The sequence below is a fragment of the Oculina patagonica genome, chromosome 4 (genome assembly GCF_052425735.1).
Source record: "Oculina patagonica isolate OP01 chromosome 4, crgOcupat, whole genome shotgun sequence".
Classification (NCBI taxonomy): Eukaryota; Metazoa; Cnidaria; class Anthozoa; order Scleractinia; family Oculinidae; genus Oculina; species Oculina patagonica.
In genome coordinates, this window is record NC_135761.1 from 22,184,131 (window position 1) to 22,203,747 (window position 19,617).

A 19,617-nucleotide genomic window follows, 5' to 3' on the forward strand; every position below is an offset into this window, starting at 1 on the left:
TGGGAAGGCAGAGGCGAATGGCCTTCCAGATGCTGTTGGTGTTGTCTGGATTTTTCTGTATCTGGTCCTTAACAAATTCTCGCTCAGCGATTCGTATCTCCCGTTTCACCTCACGCCTGAAGTTTTTGTAAGCTGACCAAGCCATGGGATCGTTAGTCTTCTTAGCCTTCCTGCGCCAATGGTCTCTGGTCTTCATTAGTCCACGAATTGCTCCGGGCAAGTAGACAAAGTGCCCCGGCAAGGCGGGTTTCCGTCTAGCATGTAAACCCTTCAATGCGTTTATGAAAAGTTGGCTCACCCAGGGTAACTCAGTTGGCTGGGTAACTCGGTAAGCCGGGGTACCTGCCTTCCATTTAAACAGGCCTAAAAAAAACTCTTAATCTAATGATAATTCGCTATGTTCCAGCGAACGGAACATAAAGCTGAAAACAATTAAGTTTAATAATTTTTCAACTAAATTTCAAGTTGAAGGAAACCTCAAGGTAATAGCTTTATAACGTAGAAAACACAACGAAGTAAATAAAACCCAAAAATAAACAAAAATGGAAAAAATGTACCGATCTGTACTGAATATCTGAAATACACTACAGAAAAAATCGAGTGGGCCACGTCAAAGCTTGCGAGTGTGCCGAACTGTGAAATTCTTTTTAAAGCTTACTTAGGAAAATAATCAACTCAAGCCCAAACAAATAAACCCACGGCAACGAAGGTATTTAAAACCCTTTCAGTGCTAAATTCCTCCAAAAACAGGGTTTTTTTACCGTTAAACTGAATTTTTGATGCTAAGATCCTGAATTTCCCTCAACTTTGCTTAAAAAGCACTTTTCCACAATGCAGCAAGATTTTGATGAAGATTCCATGGAAAAATGTACAAAATTGTACTTGGGCGCATGCGCATAATTTCGACCTTTTATGGCGAAATCGTTTCCATTTTCTCCCTTTCGTTTTTCTCGGCTTTGTTATTTCCACTTCTTTCTTCTGTATCCGTCCTTCCTTTAGACCAAAAAAGTTTTGATTAAAACATTGGTAAACTGAAAAGAGGACCTCGATCTATTACAGGTGTTTTGGCCTGTTTAAGCACCGATTTTTCACCAAAAAGTGATTGACTTTTTCTCGATTAGCTCTGTCAGGATGCGCCCGATACGCAAAATGAACAGTTCTTGGAAAAGGTCAAACCTACCTCTATCAGATGCTTTTCACCAAAATCTGCTGACTTTCAAATTGATGACGGCACAAGTGGTTCATTGACTGCTCCTCCAAATGTCGACGAAAGTCGACTTTAGCAGTGAAAGAGTTAACCTCACGGGAATGAAAATAAACTCGCGTCTCAAGGAAATCGACTCGTGATGACAAAAAAATTTATTCATTGGAAGATCGTAAGTTTAATATAGCCAATTTCTTTGAAAAGGTAAATCAAACTTATTTATCATAACACTAAGCTCCGTACGGGCGAGCGAGGGCAACCTAACAAAGCAAAGAAGTTTTAGTTGTTCCTCACCATTGTGTTCAATGTTCAGCCACAAGATGATAATATCCCGCAGTTTAGAAAGCTCGCCAATGACGCTAGACTTTAAGTGCAGCCCAAAGCAGTTCGGATTAAAAAATACGAGTAAAACAGGTTGCAGTTTTTCTATGTTAAATCTCTTGATTAGTTTACCATATTTTCTTATAAAATGTACAATATTTTACTAGATATATTACAATATATTACATTATTTGCCTATATTTAAATACTATATAACTGACTTACTATATTTAACTACATTTATCGCTAAATAACTAAATAAATTACTACATATAAAATATATCTGTCTTGATTTACTAAAAGGTGGCTACAGTCTGGCTGTTAAGAAAATGAATGGGGTTGAGAATTTTCTTTTTTTAAGGACGTGGGAGATTATTTGGCTTACTTTCAATGGAAATGAAGTGCTTTCAGTTTTATACTCATGGCTTTTATCCCTTCTACCTCCCCCCCCCCCCCCTTCCATTTACTTTTGGTAAGTTTACCCAGGCTCCAACTCGCCATATCTACCGAACTTTGAATTCTAATGGCGCGCGCTGACTTGTAGAATAGAGGTGATCTAGTGTTTTTTTTTTTATTTTGCTGTCTAAAGGAAGTTTGCCGGAGGACATTGTTAAGTCCTATGAAGGTGGAAGTCTAACGATTTGCAAGTTTTGCGTCGGCTGTTATTGTACCTTAGAACAAAGCTTTAACGGGTTGAACACTTGACTCGGTACAGTTTTGCAAGGTACAAATAACGTTGTGCTTGCTTTAGACGGCAAAGGTCTTCAGCCACATCAACTAGGACTCGGAACTAGACTTTAGGGCTGATTTGAAGGCGGTCATGGCGATATTCGGGTTGAACTCTTCCTTGGCTGGAGACTTTTGTAATTCCCGGAGGTATTGCTTCCCTTTTTAACGATTTTTTCCACATCCGGGGTATAACATTGTGCATAAGATGGAAAGGTTGCAAAGAGCGCAGCTGATGGTCGAAAGGAAATCACTTCAGACACTTATGTGAGTAGAAAAATTCTATTCATTTGATGATTATTTTGCCGTTTGGCTGAGCTAGCAATCAGAGCGCCCTGTGATTCGAGAATGAGCAGCAATTCGATATGCGGGGTTTCCGGCCGTGAATTGATATGAGCTATGACCGAATGGTCTCGCTGAGTCATGAATTATTTAGTTATTTTAATCCCGAATTCCTTGAAAATGAAGCGATCGTCGATGTAAAATGCTTTCTGATAGTTCATTTTAGACCATGCATGGATTTAGAAAGCTTCAGTCCATCTCTCGCTCTGGCGCTTTAAAAATGTGTTTTCATTTGATGTTATTTCATCTGTTTCATGTTGTAAACAAGTTAATTAAATTGGTAGAATTCATGATTTGAACAAAATGCCGTAAATGCAGTCTTTTTGGTTCATAAAGAGATTTATTAGAGTAATTCACGTTGAACATGAGCTATAACTAGTCGATTCATTCAAAGCTCCTTGCAAAAATATGTCTTTAGAACTAGAGCTGTGTCAAAATCTTTAGACACCTTTTATTAAATCAAGACAGATATACAAAACGAACAATATTTAACTACATTTATCAATTAATAACTAAATAGATCTCTATAATTATATTACATAATTTGCCTATATTTAAATTACTTCATAAATGAATAACTATTTTACTAGATTTATCGATATACATCTGAAGTAACTATTATATATTACAATATTTCCTTAACCAATAAATGTATAAATAAACTAATATATAGACAAATAATTACACAAACAAGATATAAAATAAATAAAATTAAATAATTAAGTCGATTAAATAATTCTACGGCTCGAATATTACACCTTTCGGTCTAAAATTTGGCATGAAGTATCTCTGTATGACTCTTTATAACCCTACCTTTTTGTTTTGGATGAAAATTTTTCGAGTGCCGAGAAATTAGCAATTCTGTTCAACGTGCCCATACATTGCTCTGTAAAAATTAAATAAATGCCATTAAATAATTCTACGGCTCGAATATTGCACCTTTCAGTCTTAAATTTGGCATGAAGTATCTCTGTATGACTCTTTATAACCCTACATTTTTGTTTTGGATGAAAATGTTTCGAGTGCCGAGAAATTAGCAATTCTGTTCAACGTGCCCATACATTGCTCTGTAAAAATTAAATAAATGCCATTAAATAATTCTACGGCTCGAATATTACACCTTTCAGTCTTAAATTTGGCATGAAGTATCTCTGTACGACTCTTAATAACCCTACATTTTTGTTTTTGATAAAAATCTTTCAAGAGTTGAGAAATTTGCGATTCTATGATGTTCCTATACATTGCTCTGTAATTATGTAAATCATCTTTGTGATTAAATAATTCTACGGATCGAATATTGCACCTTTCAGTCTAAAATCTGGCATGAAGTATCTCTGTACGACTCTTAATAACCCTACATTTTTGTTTTTGATAAAAATCTTTCAAGAGTTGAGAAATTTGCGATTCTATGATGTTCCTATACATTGCTCTGTAATTATGTAAATCATCTTTGTGATTAAATAATTCTACGGATCGAATATTGCACCTTTCAGTCTAAAATCTGGCATGAAGTTTCTCTGTACGACTCTTAATATCCCTACATTTTGGTTTTTGGTATGGGTCTTTCAAGAGTCAAGAAATTAGCAATTCTGTGCAACGTGCCCATACATTGCTCTGTAATTGCATATATTTCAACCATTGGCTGCGCTTGAATATTATTGCGACATGCAGAGCAGAAATTGGGAGGAAATTCTTTCTGTACGACAAGCTAAAACAAAGCGATTTTTTCGGGTTTTGTTTAATCATAACCGAGTAGTTAAACATGTTTTTTTTTTCCAAGCGCGTCCAATATAATATTCAAATATACAAAATAAAATATTCTGTACCATGCAAAGTTACGATAGCTCAGTTGGTAGAGAAAACGTCTACAGAAGTTGTGTATGCCTTGGTCGTTGGTTCAAATCCAAACGGAAGCTATAATTATTCTTTTTTTTTCTCATTTGTCAGTTTTTTTTAAAAAGTCAGTATGCCGTTTTATTTAAAGTTTAAAGGTTGAACAAACGCAACAGTAAATTTTGATATTTCAGTATGTTGAGATCGAACGCCGGCTATTTCAGTGAGACTTCAACCGCTGATGTCAATAGAATTGGAACGCTTGTAGTGTAGAAAAAAAACACCACCGAGAAATCAAGCTATGCGAGCGAAATTTTCGTTCGTATATCTTTATCTTAATTTTGTTGGGCAAAAGTCCCAAGTGTGTGCGTCCAGCAAAAATTGTAGACAATTTGATTCCTTTGCTTACTAGAAAGCCAGGAGCTACGTTGTTTGATATATAAGTGGTGTAGGGCCACTATCGTGCATGTTTAGAAAGTTAAAGATTATCGACTATCAAAAAATATAAGCGAAATTTTTTCAAAGTATGAGCGAAATTAAACACTTGGAAAAATAAACACATTTCTAAATTTCAAAGAGTGACATGTTTCGGACACTCCGTATCCATTATCAGTGTGAAGATGTTTCTTTCAAAATATGACATTTACACGGGCACACGTCTCAAAGAGGATATCCCCCTCTGTATTGTCTCTGTGACACTCCCCGAAGAAGTAGTACCGCTCTACTTTTCCTCTTTCATGGATGTGGCGTTCATGGTATTTTCTAACTACATGTAAACGGATGATCTCGGAGAGTCAATAAAAGTGAAATAATGTTAAATGTTATAACCGACCACGAAAATCACAAAAATGATTGTCACTATCTTGTTTGTGCGGTTGCCCCTAGATAAATAAATAAATAAATAAAAAGATTTTAAAGGCCTTATCTTACTAGGCCAGAGACTGAAGCGTACAGCGAGGCACTGATGCGACCTCCAGGACCACGGGGAGTGAATCAAGCAAAGGAATGTGGTTTACCCTTTGTCTAAGGAGTACACTTGGGGTGGAATCTTGAAAAAGGTTTACAGAGCAAAATGGAAGAACGTTACTGCTGCAGTAAACAGGGCTCAGGAACACATATACAGTGGATATACATGTAGGCAAGAGGGAAAAACACAAACCGTACACCACTATTTTGTACATGATTAAATGTAGTGTCACACTAATGAGACCAATCATTGTCATTCTGGTGAGAAAAACTCTTTAATAATTTCCATGGCAGAAGAAGAGTCTGTGGCACTTGATATAAACTCCTCGAACTTTTTTTTAAGTTTCTATTTTTTCTTCGATACTTCTTTTTTCAAATAACTTTTTGGCAAGATAATGAAGCCATAGCACGTTTGTGTGATGTTCAAATGGTTTCCAGTTTTTTCTGTCAACAAAATACAAAAAAGCCGTTTTAAAATAAATAGAGCACTCCATACTTTACAGCATAACTAACGGTAGTATGATACGTTTAAATAACGTGTTTGGGAAAATACCGCCACAATATTTGATTCTTTGTAATAACAGTCTTCTAAATGTGTTTTATAAAAGGAGCTTAGTTTGTTACCATGGCAACATACCTCCAAATGCTAATAGCTTTCTGCTAATTTTCGAGTTTTGGAGTTTTTGATTTCAATTCTGAACATGGGCTTCTTTCTGGGCCTCTTTTCAAAGTTTTAATCTCCCAAAAGCATAGCCTGTGTAGTTGGCACGCGGGGAATTCGAGATCGAGTACGCATGCTTTGCTTGACCACTTTTTTCTTGCACCGTGCTAATCCCACAAGCTATGCAGGCTTCCAAAAGTGAAGTAAACACATCATTTTCAAAGACAAATGACGTTATGCTTATAACACAATCACACTTACTTGGACTCTCTCATCAGACGATGCACTTCAAACTCGTAATCACCACAACCTGTAAACAGATCTTCGTCCTCTGACAAGTTATTAAACAAAGTCACACCAACTAAAGTGAAAGTAATAGAAAAAGAAAACAGAATCAAAAATTGCACGGTTAGAAAGAGTGAGCTTGATATGTTTTTTGTCTTGCAAGTGAAGATTTCACAAGAAGGAGGAACGGGTATTGCGAAGTTCCATTTACGCATTTACGCATTGCAGAAATAAATAATTGGTCATTGACTAAAGGAAAGAAGGAATTAAGTAACCAACGAAAGAATAGACGGACAGTCGGATGAATGATTAGAAGTAAAAGAAATAAAAAAATGAATATAAATTATTTTTTTTTATTTTATTTTATTTTTTATTTCTTTCACTCCTCGGTGGCATATGAAACAGTTCTGTATTAAACATCCCATGCACTCAAAATTTGACTACAGTAGTTCCACTTCTGGTATTTTAAATCGCTCCTTCACTACAAGCTAGTTTTTGAGTATTATAATGTATTATAGTGGGTTTAAAACAAAGTTCCTTAGACTTTTTCAGATAAAATATACTGCAATTTTTGAAAAAGCATAAAATCTTAAAGATTATGAAAAATTTAAAATCTATTAAATATACAGTAACATCACAAAGAATAAAAATATGAGTGAATGGACAAAAATATTTTTCTCGAAAATCGCACTGTATAAAAACAACCCATGCTTGTCTCTATTTTCATTTTCCACATGAATAATTTCAATGTTACCTTTCTTAATCCGTGAGAAAGTGAAGTCTATAATAATTATTGACACATGGACGCCATGGCTCTCCACCACTTTTCTTCTCCCATCCAAAATGCTTTTGATAAACTGTTCCTCGGTCCTTCTAACCAGAACATTCCCCCAGTGAAGATCACGATGTTCAAGTTCAAGTGCTTTTTCGGCCACAGCCAGGCCAATTGCTGTCTGGTGCAACACACTCCAAGCTTCCGACATTGATTGAAATTCAAATTTCAATAAATGTCAGGTCAGTTCCACCATTTGTGAACTCGAAAACGATGAAGAATTGGTTACTTTGAAAAATATCTGAAAGAAATTAAATGAGATGCACCAGTCATGTCATCATAATAATGGATTTACAACATACGATTTGGGCCAATCGCAAAAACACAGACAATGCAGTAAGCCAATCAAACTCAAAGTTAATCAATTTAGTTTACGCAGAGCATGAGAACACAGTTGATGAATGCCAATGTAGCGTGCAAGTTTTAAATTATTTTGATTGAAGTAATTTATAGAATTATTAGTAATTTACCTGGTCTATTGTTATACGATTTGTGCTCTTCCTTCCATCTGTCCCATTCTGACAAGAGATGGCCCGGATAACAGTCCTGGCAACATCTTAGCCTAAACGTATACAATTGAAAATCTTATAGTTAGTACTTAAGAAGGGAATTAATACTTGATAAAACTGGACAAACCACTTAGTTGCAGCGCTTGTAATACATCTCTACTAAATGGGGGTATAAATCCGTCCGAAGTTTGTCTAGATCCCATTTTACTCTTTCTGGCTCCTCTAGTAGCCAAAGAAAGCAAAGTTACATGGTAATATACAAGGGAAGAAAAACTAGAAAGTAAGCAATTATGAACGTTCGTATGATGACATTTTATCAAAGTGGTGTTCACACTCTGTATGCAAAAAACAATAAACAAGCAAAATTAAGATCCTCTTCTTAGCACAAATTGACCACTCCTTCTTTTCTGGAATTTAATTTAAAAAAGGACGAGCCACCAACTGGATCTGGTTATTAAAAAAACCCATCATCGTAATCGTCATCATCATTATAATTATTTTTTTACTGCAACGAACCTGTGCAGGGTAATAAAGGTTTTCAATATGTTTTCCTTTGGTGTTTTCCTATAAAATGTAAAAAACTAAAGTAAGTCAAAACTGAAATAATTACTTTGATTTTAAATGACAGAATAGACACAACGGTTATACTGACTAATTTCGGTGGGAGAGTTGAAAACACTGACCCCGATCCGCGGACTACCCACTGAACCCCCACTCCGCGGATCACCTACAGACTACTCCGCGGACTACCCTTACGGAGTACCCTATAAAATTAAACAAATTTATGTTTACGGGGAAAAGAGACAAGAGAAACCTACCTGTGCCACTTGCACGATCGATCGAAACAGCCGCCATCTTGTTTACCTTGATCCAGTCCTTCTTGTTACAAACTCAAACGGGACTTCATCGGCTAGTACTAAAACCAGGAACGCCGGAATACTAAAACCCGGAACAGATGTATATCGTGTAACCCTTACAAATATAAAGAGCTAACCGTAAACAGGCTAACCGAAGTTCATAGTAGGCTAACCGATGAATAGTAGGCTAACCGAGGTGAATAATAGGCTAACCGCAGTGCATAGTAGGCTTGCTATTCACTCCGGTTAGCATACTATTCACCTCGGTTAGCCTACTATGAACTTCGGTTAGCCTACTATTCATCGGTAAACCTACTATGAACTTCGGTTAGCCTGTTTACGGTTAGCTCTTTATATTTGTAAGGGTTACACGATATATTTTATCTGTTCCGGGTTTTAGTATTCCGGCGTTCCGGCGTTCCCGATTTTAGTACTAGGCTAGTCCCGTTAGGACTGGATCGAGGTAAACAAGACGGCGGCTGTTTCGATCGAGTGCAAGTGGCACAGGTAGGTTTCTCCTGTTTTTTTTCCCGTAAACATAAATTCGTTTCATTTTATAGGGTACTCCGTAGGGGTACTCCGTAAGGGTAGTCCGCGGAGTAGTCCGTAGGTGATCCGCGGAGTGGGGGGTCAGTGGGTAGTCCGCGGATCGGGGGTCAGTGTTTTCAACTCTCCCAATTTCGGTTGAAATTATAGTGAGATATACTGACTGATTGTCTGACTTACTGACTGATTGACAGAATGCTTCACTTAAATTGACTACCTGTATCTTTGTCAACCGACTGACTGATACAGTGACTGACTTTGTACATTAGTGAATAAAAGGGTTGGCCTAGCTGGCCATATACCTGGCCATATACATGTATAGTACCCGAATGATAGATTGACAAACTGCATGTTTGAGCAGCTGAATGACTGTTTGGGTGTTCGTCTGATGCACTTTTTGACTAATGTTGACTGTCTGATGACCAGCCAACTACCTACTGCCACTCAGGAATTGACTGTGTTCAGAACATATTCTATTAAATATGCATGTGACTTAATGACTGGTTGATTGACAAAGAACATGGCACCTGAATAAAACTTTGCTGGATACCCCCTTAATTGGTTTTCAAAGTTATCAATGGTTAAATGCTAAATGCATCCCCAACGCGATATTACGTATTGTCCTTAAAACCAATGACAAAACAAGGAAAAGGCAAAATGATCTTGGAATAATTTACTCACATTTTTCTCAACATTTCCGAGCAAACTCAGCTCCCTGGTAAAAAGGAATAACGAGAAAATCAGCTTCATTTTGTTAAAATGATACTGGTGTTATTGAGACTGGACAAATTAATATACAAATACAAATACTGCAGGGAAACATACTTGGAAATGATGATCTCTGGTAAGATTTCCTCAAATGACTTCTGTCGACTGTCATTCACTTTAATGTCACCCTCTACTGGGATAATCTAGAAGGAAAAGATATCAATCTTAAGTGTGTGGAAAACATGAATAGCAAATACAGGGCTCGAAAAAAACTTGTATTCCAGCTTGCCCATGGGCCAAGTAACTCTCACATTTTGCTTGCCCAGACACTCTACCCCCTTGCCCAGGTTCTCAAACTTATTAATAATTAATGATGATGGTTCGCCAGGGCCCTTGCCCATCGGGCAAGAGAGTATGAAAAGTTACTTGTCCGGCAGGAAAATCCACTTGTCCCGGACGACCAGACGGAGGTTTTGTCGAGCCCTGAAATAGTTAAAAATTAGACTTGGAGCCCGAGATTGCTATGAGCGAATAGTTAACGGAGCGTAAACGGGTTGACTCAGTATTACTCATAGAAAAAGATGGTGAGTAGTCTCATTGAGACAGGGGTTTGTTGGGATTTTTCAGACCAAGGGGGGTGGGGGTGGAAAGTTAATGAAAAGTACTCAAAATCCATAAAACAGGGCAATAAAACTCTAAAAAGGGGACAATAATTGCATTAAGGTAAATTTTTCATTAATAGGAACACAAGAATTAGAAATTTGGGAAAACATGCCTGTCAAAATGCCGTTGCCATGGTAACATCAAGCTCCCAATACAACAATATATCCCACCAAATTATTTCCAGATCAATTTAAGATAAGTGAAATAAATGAAATAAATTTAAACAAATACCTTCAATACCGCAGAGCGCCCATCTCTAAATTCCACTGTGAAAACTTCACCGTAGGCACCCTCTCCGAGTTTTTTTAAACTGTTTATTACACTGTAAAACAGAAAGTGCGTTATATGAACAATGTGGCCACATGGAGACAGTATAGGTCATGAAAGAATAAATCTTTTATCCTGGGTTAAACAAACCAGCCAATCGCTTCCTCCCCCTGTAAATAAACTTGTAGAGATTAACGGACCAAACACAGCATGCAATGTTATTTGTTAAACTGAACGAGTAAGCAGAGGCCCACGAAATAGTCAAAAAGTGGTAAACGCAAGGACAGTGAAATCCCGATAATTCGAACCCTTAATAACTCAAACCTTCCGCAAACTCAAACCCTTTCAGTACCCTGCAGGTTATTTTAATTTATTTTTAATTTTATCCCCAATAACTCGAACCTTTTTCGATTCCCCTTGAGAGTTCGAGTTATCAGGATTCAACTGTACTGCAGTATTCCCTGCTTTATTAGCTCAACACTTCATGGCACTAGCATTATTCCCATTGATTTTTTCCTACTTTGAACTAAGGTAATACTTCATTTCAGAATGATCCCAGTCCTCCCAAAAACGTTGAGGGTCTTGTCGCTAGGCTGTGAGAAAAGATAAAATATTGTGGGACTCAACTGCAGAAATGTGAGAGTTGGTTGGTCAGATTAAACTAGACAGTGGCAATACCAATTTTAACTAATCAAATATGGTGAACTGGTCTTTTTGAAGGATAGCCATGTAATAAATGTCCGTAAAAACTAGTTACATACCTTTCGTCAAGAAAGGCGTTAAATTTAACGAGAGCTTCTTGTGAGCATGCACTTAAAATTTGCTTCAAAGCACTTTCTTCTCCTTGTTCTTGTTCTTTCTCTTCTCCTTCTTCTTCTTCTTCTTGTTCTGCTAATAATAATAATAATAATAATAATAATAATAATAATAATTTTATTTTTTTTAATAATAATTTTTTTATTTCACATAATTATTAAAAAATGTACACACATCGATAAAAAAGATACAGAATTAAAAATCAGCTGTAAAAAGTCAATAAAATGTCTTTGCAATAATATTAATAATAAATAATAATAAAAATAATAATAATACTGATGATAATAATTATAATAACAATAATAATGATGATGATGATGATGATGATGACATAATTGATAAACTTGCATTAATTTAACCGTCACTGTATTAAGAGCTACTGTGCTAATTGAGGGACACTGTAAATTGGGAAACAAATGTTGTAAATTGAACACCAACTTATTTGAAATCCCTTAAATCAGGAGGTTGACCAGTTAGCTTCAGAGAAGTTGAATTTGGGACCATGTTGATAAAAATATAAGCCCCCCAACCTCCATCAGCGTCTGATAGTTTAACAATATTACAATTAACTCCCGAGTAGACTTAACCAAGGTCAAGCACAGTTTACAAGGCAAAATTACTGAATGAATTGATGAGCACTGACATTCAACTTAAAATTTAGTCCCCATGTGAGATTTCGAGGCAATTCTCTGCAAAAACAAACCACTCCAGACGAGTTTTTAAAGTTATTGGATCCAGGATATACTTTTTATGACATTTAAACTTCACCTTGCTTGCTTGATTTGTTCTCTGGCAAATTTGCAATGAACTGAGGAATCACTAAATACTGTATGTGACCAATCATCAAGTATTCTCTGGTGATTTTGCCGTTGTTCTGGACGGCCTCTACCTCGGCAAAAACTTTCAATTTGAAGGTTTAGTTGTTTGGAATTGAGCAGCTTTTGGCATGATGATCGTTTAACCGCTTAATTCTTCTGAGCTAACCAGTCAGCGGTTATATTTATTATTCAGCACAAATTTGTCAATGTTTTGCACCATTATATGCAATTCTACAAACTTTTGGGTAAATTCCATACATTCTCTATAAAAATGTAAATGTGCACAGTCTATACACAAACAGTTTGTCTGGGCTCCCTGTAGCCTTATCTCACATGGAAAGATATCACACGTTTCACGCGCGCACTGCCAGCGGCTCGTTAAAATGACGATTACACGGAATATCTTGCTTATATCTGACTTGTTCTGTTCTTCATGGATTATAACAACAGTTTTATACAACAACAGTCGAACCTTACCTTACATGAGTATCCCTCACTGTGTAACAGCTGTATGCGAGCTTTTGTCCTGCCTTAGACTGTATTAATAGCCAGAAATGAGCCAAACGTCCATTAAAGAGACCAAGAAAAGCGCCATTTGCAAAGGAGAATGCCTGAACCATGTATAAAGTCGCTTTGGAACGGCTTCACGCGTCCACATGGTGTACATGTAAATACAGAAATCCAGCGACGAATTCGCGACGAATCCAGCTAGCCTTTCCAAGGGGAACCGCTGACATCATAGACAGACCACCCTATGGATGTGTTCGTGACATAAGACGAACAAAACAAATTTTGAAATCTATAAGGCAGAATAAGGGCTACTGAAATAAAGCTTTAGAAATTAAATATCTAAACTACATTTCGCTCTATATATCTCAATAAAGTATCCGGATGTTTAGCCCTCAAGCACATTAGCCCTCAGCAGATTAGCCCCCAACTCAAGTCGATTAGCCCTCAACCCGAAGTTTCACAGGGCACAGAGGAGTCAAGTTTGTCCGCAATTCAAAATCTCTACTGTGCAAAACGACCTTCAAAGCAAAGCGATCGTGCATGTAAGCGTACGTGATAAACACCGTCATGCGATACTTGTTTGCAGATCGTCTGGTGATGTCGTATTCTGACAATGGTCGCCTGGATTTTTTTTTTCGGAAAGCGAAGCTTTCCGACGAGGCACGAAGTGCCGAGAAGAAAAAAGGACACTTGCTCTCTTTCTTACTGCTGGTCTCTCTGGTAACGCCCACAAACATTGCTGTCTGCGGATGTCGCATGAGGGTACGAATACGATATCACCAGACCAGACCATCTGTAAACAAGTCTCGCATGACGGCGCTGTATCACGTACGGCTTACGCGATCGCTTTGAAAGGCTTTTAAAGGTCATTTTGCACGGTAGAGATTTTGAACTGCGGACAAACTTGACTCCTCTGTGCCCTGTGGAAGTTTAAAGAAACACAACACGAGTCGATAAACGTTTCATTAAACTTTATTGAGATATTTAGAGCGAAATGTAGTTTAGATATTTAATTTCTAGAGTTTTATTTCAGTTGCCCTTATAGATTTCAAAATTCGTTTTGTTCGTCTCATGTCACCAACAATAATTAACCACGAACATATAGGGTGGTCTGCCTGTGCTGACATGGACACAAAACGCCAGACAATATGTTTGAACACCGAGGCGGCTTATTGTTACTCATGTAGTAATGAAACTATTTTGAGGAAGATGCATGACAATTATGAATTCATACTTTACTGAAACCATTGAAAAGTACATTTTAAAGGGAGCGTTGAGAAATAATAAAAAACGCGTAAGGTTGACAAGGTAATTGAAAATATCATGACTTTTTTAAAAATAAACCTTTTTCAGATCAGGAATACTACATTTAGAACAGCTGTTAATTTACAAGAATAACTGTCGTCAGTTGGGTTAGTTGTGTGCGATATGGTTACTTCTCAGCTTCCTGTCGCTTCAACATATGCAACAGACCCCGCAGTGATGTCAGTACTGTAAAATCAACCCCCCGTCACCCCCCACAATTGGGCTACTGTATTTATTCTAATCTCTATTAATTTCGACGGTTTGCTTCGTTTGAAACACCTGTGACTTTTTCTTCGCCTGAAATTACAGCATAGTCGCAGAACATATTCAGGACTTAGTTTGTCTCGAGGTATTTTGATGACAAAGGAACGTAGTGCAAATGGATGGCACACGTTGCATGCCAACACTTAGTTAGTCAAAAATGAGAAAAACAAACAAACAAAAACAAAAACAAAAAACAGAATTAAATACAAAAAGCTCCCTAGCATTAATGTGGCTTTTAAAATTATCTTTGTTTGGCCAAAATATGTCAATAGAGCTACAACAAACCCCGCAGTGATTTCGGTGCTGTAAAATCAACCCCCCGTCATCCCCCACAATTGGACTATTTCAATCTTTCGACGGTTTGCTTCGTTTGCAACACCTGCGACTTTTTTTGCCTGAATTTACAGCCTACTCGCAGCACACATTCAGTAACCAGCGTTTGATGACAACGGTAGACAGTGTAAGTCGATGGCACATCTTGTATACCAACACTGAATCAGTCAAAAATGAAATGAAAACAAAAACAAACAACAAGACAAACCAACACAATTAAAAATACTCCCTCCCTGTGATAATAACAATAACAAACAACAGATTCTAACAAACCTGCGATATTTAAAGTATCTTCACTGTTTTGAAAGTCATTATTGCTGCAAAGTACTCCCATGCGTGTCTCAACTTTTACACATGGCCACGCCGATACCTCTTTCTCGTCTTCAGGTTTGTCAAACAATATATTTCTTTTTTATCTTCTTCTTGTCTTGAGCGCATGCAAAAGTTTTTATTAAGTTTCAGCTTGCGTCGTTCCTTGGCGTACTTGAACTTGTTTTGGTTTTGAGTAATGCAGCGGGTAAGTCGTGTTACGTAACTTAAAAACAACTCCCTTCTGTGATGGTAACAATGACAAACAACAGATTCTAACAACCCTGAGATATTTAAAGTATCTTCACTGTTGTGAAAGTTGTTATTGCTGCAAAGTACTCCCATGCGTGTCTCAACTTTTACACATGGCCACGCCGATACCTCTTTCTCGTCTTCAGGTTTGTCAAACAATATATTTCTTTTTTATCTTCTTCTTGTCTTGAGCACATGCAAACGTTTTTATTATGTTTCAGTTTGCGTCGTTCCTTGGCGTACTTGAACTTGTTTTGGTTTTGAGTAATGCAGCGGGTAAGTCGTGTTACGTAACTCTTAATTTGACAATTAGAGAGCAACCAAATAACAAAGATATTTCTACTACAGTATCGTTTTCTCATTTTTGGTCCCCGTTTTTACCTTCTAAGACCAGATTGTACAGCAGACAAAGCGACCCGGAAACTTCTGTTGGGAATTTCTTATCGGGAAGAAAGTGTTCTAGTTAACGTTTCCCCGAAACCCGTCATTTCGGTTGAACTCCGAAAGTTATCAAAAGCAAAGAGGCCTAGCAGTCAAAGCTGAAATGCTTGTATATGGTGCTAAAGATACAAAATGTTAATGGATTTTCCAAACCAATTTCCAATCGAAAAGAGGTGACTCCTTTTCAGACGTTCCATTGCTCCCTAAAATGTTCCATTGGAATGAACCAACGAAGTCTTGTCCTATTTTGTACTCCAAACGGAAATTCTCTGTTTTGTTCTTGTTGTTGTTGGTGTTGTTTTTTTTTTCTTCATGAATAAAAAAAATGTTAAAACAAGGTAAAAACCAAACCGAGTAACTGTGACTAACTTGGCTTAACTGACTAGTTGACAAACTTATTCTATATTGCGATGTACGTAGCAGATGGTTTACAAAGCTACAACACTTGACTGTGGATACGATACCCAGTTTACAAAATTTGCGTTTATATCCGTAGCCTTCCTTTGGAGGCTGTCACTGAACGGCTTTAAGCTTGTGAAAGATTTCGCTTTGGAAATAAAGCCAGACAAAAACTTGATGTCTAGTTAAAAGCATTTCTCTGAGAAAGTTATGCAAAGTTGGAAATGAAATTTTTAATCCGCCTTCAGTTTGTTGTCAGAAGATAGGTTGCCAAGGGGATGAACAAAAATAACCATATCTGGGTTAGCAGATATAACTTTGCCATGGTAATTTAATTCCTTAAAACAACCTGAAAACAAATGTAACAAATTAACCCCTGACAAATAGTTACGAATAGCGGAAGGACTAAGAGTACGGCTAAGAAATTGCACATAAAGACAAATAGTATCCAACGTAGCTGGCGTCGGGGTAAATCGGAAATATGTACAAAATAACAAAAAGGCTCTAAATTGAGTCCTTAAATTACTAAATGTTCCAGCACTATAAGCCGAACGAAGTGTGTACTGCCAATCCTTTCTCAATGCAGATAATGCTAAGAAATCTACAATAAAAGCAAACAAAAACGGTCCATTAGAAAGGACTTTCTAACTGGAAGAAATTAATTGGCACAGAAACTGAAATAAGTTGATCACGTTGAACACGGTACAGAAATTGTTCTTTATTGTTGTTTGTTCATTAATCTCAATTCAGAATTGAGATTAATGTGATGATGATTAAATTTCACCGACCGTAATAAACGAAGAATACGCGCAATGAAGACCCGACTTTGGCGAACACACTTCGATACAAATACCAACTTGCCTACCAGCGACTGAAGGGATGATTTCGTTGTGGTACGTTTATGTAACCAGGTGTGTAACAACTCTCAATTTCGGCTAATCGGTCAGAGTCAACAGATAAGGTAAAGTCAAGAGTATTGAGCTCGACACCCAAACAAGTCATTACTGGAGAAAGAGGACATGATTTATCAATAGATTCTTCTAATCTAAGACGATGCAGCAAAACTCCAACCTCATTAAAATAAGACGTTGCCAAAGTCGGTGGCCACCAATAAAGTCATCGAGATAATTAAATGTACTTAGTCCGCGCCGGTTGAGAATCCAAGTAACTGCGGAAGTGGAGCGTTGAAATGCCATCGCAGCAGAACGGAGACCCATCGTTAAAACTGTGTCAAAGTAAAATTGTCTTTTCCAGGTATATCCAAGTAAATGATAGTCATGGGGATCGACGGGGAATTGACGGTAGGCTTTTCGGAGATCGCGCTTGCATAACATGCAACCCCGACCGAGTGAAACAATCGCCGAGACGATAGCATCAATAGTAAGATAACTCAATTCGAGTTGCGCTCCAAGAAAAGAACCAGAAGGAATACTGACCGTCATTAACTGAGGAGCCACAAGGCCAGCTTAAATCCACGATCACTCTTCGTTCCTGAGAGTCGCGCTTGGCCACCGTGTTGAGAGGAGAAACCACAAAACCGTCAGGAAAGGGCGGTGCATCGAAGGGTCCTACAACTCGACCAAGTAAAATCTCGTTACCAATATAGTCTTGCACTGCGGAAGGAAAATCCAACGCGCCACGGTGGGTACGAAGGTCGAACACTGAAAGGGTCTGGTTAGTGTAGCCAAGTGGCCAACCAAATTCCAAAAAGTCACAAATGACACTATCCTCATAGTCTTGAAGCAAGGCACGCCACACTGGAATATTCATTCGAGAAGGAACAGAAATTCGAATTCCTGTATAATTAAAGTGTCCAGAAGAAAAAACAGCACAATGAGCGTCGACAAAGGAACTCGTGACAGGACGTGTTGCGTAATCAAGAACTGAATGTCTCGATTGTGCAAACTCAATAAACGTATTTTCTTGCGTGGAAAAAATAGAACTAGAACACGGAAATTCTGACCGTCCAGAATCGAAATGTCTCAACAGGAGAAAAGTCTTGCACTAAAAAGTCTCGAGGAAACTGGCTAGAACCACAACCAAAATCCAAAACGGGCACGCCCCCAGCTTCGGCTCTGTAAAGACTAGGAGGCAAAAAATAGTCTAGTTTTTTGACGTCGCCGGCGAATCTTTCGCAGAATTATTTAGAGGACAATCAGAAGAATGCTCACGATGTGACTCCTGCTTTCGAAGACGAGTCCAGCATGCTGCGCAGATATTTTTCAACCATTTGCGTTCGCCACGGATAAAACCAAAGTAGTCTTTAACGCTGATGCATTGTTCTCACTGATAATCGCGACAAAATAAAACTGGCGCCGACGAAGTGGGCGATTTCTCCTTCAATGGGTGTCCGTAAAGTCTTCTACTTTCCAAATGAAGATAGGAGTATCCCCATTTAACAAGTCCACGATCAATTTCGAGCAACACGGAACCATGAAAATTTAGAACGACCGACCATTCGTACTGTTGTGCGAAGTACAGCAAGGATACCAGATGTTTTTCACGCTCCGTGCGCTCTAAAGGAGTGTTATCCTTACATAACAAAATTTGAGCGTATCCAGCCACGAACTCCGCCAACGTTAACTCCTCGTATTTGACCTCGCGCTGCGCTCGTGTGATACTGTGAGGCCATCTTTGAGGATACAAAACCTCACTGGTAGCTTTTGCCTCCCGGCCCGATTTCAACTTACCAGGACGCGAGGAAGGTGCAGAAGTAGCTCCTGATTGCTGAATAGGGTCGGTCTCATTCTCAGACTCGCTATCATCAGAACCACCAACGCCAAGCTGCTCTACCCGTCGATCCTCGGTCTTAGCTAAATCGGCCATAGCGCGAAGCTCTGGCAATGTAACAAGGGGCGGGACTGCTGGCGCTTGCTGCTGTTGTGAAGAGGCAAGACGCACTAACGCACGCAACTGGTTAGTCTCCTGTCTAAGAGATTTCAATTCGGTGGATAACAGCTGCACCGATGCTGTCAAAGATTGCAATACGTCAGGGTTTGAAGAAGCGGTAGCGCCAACCTCGTCGGTATGCTCTAGCTCATCAGCCGCCTCGCGATCCTGTTCGGTATCGTTGTGAACTGGACCCGTACAATCCTTTCCAGGACGACCAAACTCATGTGCGGACTTGAACTCTTTGCAACCTGGGCACCTGCTTTGACGACCCATTAGGATAAAACGAATGAAGAAGAAACAAAACCGTACGACACAAATTTAAGTCTGGTACGCTCGAAGTGAAAACTGACTCGAACTAAAAAACGAAACTCCTATCGCCTGATACTAAGGGTGTGCGTTGCGCAATTAATCCCTTTGAACACGTGCTTGTCCAAGGGGGGTAAATTTTCATGTTCATGTGCAGACATTTCACCAGAATGTATTTACCACAAGTACAGTGAACTTGATACTGCCGATAGACATGTCACTGCTCCTCATGGAACCATTGAGTGTGATAAG

At 38.3% G+C, this 19,617-nt stretch overlaps 1 pseudogene; it reads right to left on the reverse strand.

Annotated features, from left to right (window-relative positions):
• Positions 1–5,346: 5,346 nt before the first annotated feature.
• On the reverse strand, positions 5,347–19,332 carry LOC144648248 (uncharacterized; annotated as a pseudogene).
• Positions 19,333–19,617: the final 285 nt, after the last annotated feature.